This window comes from Fragaria vesca, linkage group LG7 (assembly GCF_000184155.1).
Source record: "Fragaria vesca subsp. vesca linkage group LG7, FraVesHawaii_1.0, whole genome shotgun sequence".
Lineage (NCBI taxonomy): Eukaryota > Viridiplantae > Streptophyta > Magnoliopsida > Rosales > Rosaceae > Fragaria > Fragaria vesca.
In genome coordinates, this window is record NC_020497.1 from 15,156,025 (window position 1) to 15,160,674 (window position 4,650).

Below are 4,650 nucleotides of genomic sequence, written 5' to 3' on the forward strand. Positions count from 1 at the left end.
TTACAGTATACTATTTGCGGGTGAAGTGCTTCCACTGTTCAATTACTGTAGCATAGCTATAGTAGCTAGCTTCGTGAAATTACGATTATGCCCTCAATTACGTACAAATAACAACCCTGCCATTGCTTTTCCCCTCCCGTTCTCTGTTGCTGCCTCACTTCCCTTCCAATCAGGCTTCTCTTCCCTCTGTGTATTCTTCATAAAAGCACCACCACTACTAGAAAAAGGTTTCGTCACCTTAGTGACAATTTTCGTCGTCCAAGTAAGGTAAGGGACGAAATATCACTATTTTCGTCACCTTAGAGCTAACTTAGATGACGAAAATACATTTCGTCATGTAAGTGATAGGTTAGGTGAAGAAATATATTTTCGTCACCAAAGTTTTGAGCACTTAGGTGACGAAAATACATTTCGTCATGTAAGTGATAGGTTAGGTGACGAAATATATTTTCGTCACCAAAGTTTTGAACACATAAGTGACGAAAATGCATTTCGTCGCCTAACAACTTACTTTTGTGACGAAAATAAATTCGTCGTCTAACACCTTTGCTTAGGTGACGAAACATAAAGTTGTGTGTCTTTTTGAACCAACTACGGGGTAGAAATAAAATTTTAGAAAACCCACTGTACTATATGATCAGTATACTTAAATACGGCTATGAAAAAAAATTCACCAGTTTTCGAAAACGTTAAGGTTTCGATCCACGCAGTCAACATTAAATTCACGCCACTTATTACACGAAAATGCTCTTACCTACCTCTATATGACCTAGTTTGATTGATTCTTTCACACACAAAACTCTCATATTGATGAGATGTAACCACCCATGTAAAAATTTGAGAACGTTCACCTCTCGACGATAGGGCTCCACATAAGGAAACATAAGCGTATATAGGGTTGACCGCTTGTATCGGGGACCAAACGTTAACGAAAATATGTGATTTTTCAACCATAGTCGTATTTCACCATACCGATCACATTCTATTTCACAAGATATTTAAAAATATTGCTTCCTCCCTATAGTTGGTTCACAAAAATCTACACTTGCATATAACCTACTAAACAAGTTATACCACATTAGTAGACATGTTGGGGTTCCGATGGCTAAATTTTACAAAATGAAAATTCAACCGTCTGATATGATCAGTGTACTTAAATATGGCTATGAAAAAAAATCCACCAGTTTTCGAAAATATTAAGGTCTTGATCAACGCGGTCAATATTAAATTAACCCCACTTATTACACGAAAACGCTCTTACTTACCTCTATATGACCTAGTTTGATTGATTCTTTCACACATAAAACTCTCACATTGATGAGATGTAACCACTCATGTAAAAATTTGAGGACGTTCACCTCCCGACGATAGAGCTCCACATAGAGAAACATAAGCGTAACTAGGGTTGACCGCTTTTATCGGGGACCAAACGTTACCAGAAATATGTGATTTTTCAGCCATAGCCGTATTTCACCATACCGATCACATCCAATTTCATAAGATTTTTGAAAATATTGCTTCCTCCCTATTTAACAAAATCACATTGTATCAAAATCTTTTCTTTTTAGGAAAATAAATAAATAAATAAATGTGTTGAAATTAAAATATTTATTTTGTCAACTAAGTCCCAAAATTTAAAAATAATAAAAATATTTTTGGTTCACTAAGATGACGAGGGTTGAAATTCCGCCAATTTTTTGGCCAAATTTTGTATCTTACTGAAGTGACGAAATAGTCACATTCGTGGGCTGAGTTTCTTTTAGTAAACCCAAATCCCCCCTGCTCCGAAGTCCTATTAACTCTGAAATCCCTAAATCGTATCGATTCCAAGCCGTCTCCTCCCATATCGACGTCGCGTCCTTGCTCCATTGATCCCAATCGGCCTCTCCTGCCCTCACATCGCCGTCTTCCACCGCGACCGCAAGCTCCATCCACATCCACTATGCCGCCGACTAAATTGCTCTTCCCCAGCGACCGAGAAAGGAGGGGGTAAACTCAGGTCTTCATTTTCAAGATTCTTGCTGGGTTTTCTTATTCCCTCCTCTAAATTGGAAGACACAAGAATTTGAAGATTTCAATTATGATTTACGAGTCCAAAGTCTGGGAAAGGAGAGAGAGCTTTGTTCCCACATTCGTTTCTATGCTTGATATGCTTTTGGAGGGCAGACTCATGACTACTAGGTAATATCTCTGTCTGCTTTATTATCTTTTGTTCAAGTTGAGTTTCATTCTGCTGTTCTCTTTTCTTTTTTTCTTTCTTTCTTTTTTTTTCCACTTATCAGCTCCACTCCAAATTCTAAAGAAGTTATGTCATTGATTGTTCCAGGATGAGGGAGATGCAATTCAAAGTAAGAGAAAGAAAGATGAGGAGATGCTTGAACTACAGAGATCGAAGAATAGGGTAACAGCATTTTATCCATGATGGAGTTGCATTCTCTAGAGCATGGTTTTTGGTTTATATTCTGTTTGTGTTTCATAGATTCAGCTAGCTTCTGCAATTATTTGAGGTCTTGTTTTTTTCTAAACTTATTAACATGTTAAATTACTGTCACCCTCAACAGGCTTTGATTGAGGAGCAGAATTAGGCAGGGTTGAAAAATACTCATCTGCAGTCCACAAGTTCCTCAAAGAGCTTGCCAAAGGAGGTACATATACATATGTACTCAATCATAAATATTTATATTTTCATGTTACTATATTTTTTGGTATTGATTTTTGTAGTTCTTGAGTGTTGTACTGAATTGGGTATATGATCATATGGATGTAACAGAATTTCCAGTATCAGAACCAGTCTCAGAAGCATCATCAAAGTATGGATCAGCCTACGTCTCAAGTCCAGTCTTCTTTGTGTTAGGTATTTATTTATTTATTTATTTTTTTTGCAATACACACCAAGTAGCTAGAAAGTTTTACGCGGATGAAGGAGCGCTCTTTGTTGATATCACCTTATTTTCATAATTTGGAATTGCTTTATCATCTGTTGGAACACAAATTTTTACCATGTAATATGTCCTGTTAATTTTGAATGGTAGTGATACTGCATACATATATTTAGATACTTAATTAGAATGGCTTTGAGTTTATGTGGTTCTATAGATACTTAGAATAGCATTATCTATGAATTGAACAGAATGCTAGTGCTGGTATATGATACATATATACATAGGGTGCTTTTATGTGAACTTGTAAATGCCCAGTTGCTACTGCAATTATTTGATTAGTTACTTGTCATATGAGCTTAAATCATTTTTGTAAATCTGTCTTGTTTTAGCTTTAAAAGCTAATCATGTTATCTGTTGACTATTGTTTATCAGTGATTATTTATAGTCAAGTGACCTTTCCCATTTTGCTAAACGTGATTATTTATAATCAAGTGACCTTGCCCATTTTGCTGTTTTGCAGGAGAGATTATTGCAGTGTTCATCAGTGGTGGTTGGACAAAGATAGCAATATAGTGCAGTTCAGTGGTAGTTGTAGTCTATTAGATAAAAGAAAACGTTTTTGAGGTTGAGAAATATCGAGTCATTTTATATTTTTAATATATTTATGTTAGTATTAAATGTGATATTAATAATTTTAAATGATTAAATTTATTAAAAATAAATAGCACTAAGGTGACGAAAGTTAATATTTCGTGGCCTTAGTTGGATGATTGAATTGTCAGAAAACTGCCAGGTTTTCGTAGTGTTAGTGTTTTGGTGACGAAAGATTTTGTCACCTTCGCTGGTAAAACTATGTCACAAACGATCCTAGACCACAAAATATGTTCGTTACTTTAGTACTGTGGCGACAAAACAGTTTTCATCAGCTAACCAATTTTGCAACAAAACACTTATTTTTGTCACCTAAGTGCTCTAACCACCGCCCTTAGGTGACGAATCTTAGGTGACAAAAATTTCGTCGTCTCAGTGCTTACATGACGACATAAGCTCTTTTTTCTAGTAGTGCACGTAACCATAACCATGTAAACCTTCATGGCTCCATGATCGAAGACACCACCAAATCTCATTCTAATATTCTATAATTGATAGGACTAATTTCAGTTTATCCCCATCAACTTTAGGTCGATCATCATGTTAGTCTTTCTTCTTTCAATTTCATCAAAAACACCTCTCAACTCTTAATTTTCATTAGCCGCGCATGTCCAAACCTCCAATCTCTATCCAATTCCTCTGTCAAGTAATGACTTGATATCAAGAAGAAAGTCAAATTCTGAAAGTTACTTTTCGGACCTTTTTTCCCCTATATCGATACACATCTTCGTTCCCATCACAACCCCCTAACCTTAGTGATTTTGGTGGGATTGAATGCAATTTGTTTATTTTTCCTTTTTTCTTTCTTCTTGATATCAAGTCATCATTTGACAAAAGAATTGGATGGAGATTGGAGGTTTGGACATGCGCGGCTGATGAAAATTGGAAGTTGAGGAGTGTTTTTAATGAAATTGAAAGAAGAAGGACTAACATGATGATCGACCTAAAGTTGATGGGAGTAAATTGAAATTAATTCTTTTTTTTTTCTATATATACACTCAGTTTAATGTTAACCGCTAATTAGATCTCCATCTAGGGGGAGGGAGCCCCTCCTCTACACAGACTATAAATCTTCTCTCCTCAAACTTCTGGCCCCCGCCCCCCCCCCCCCCCCCCC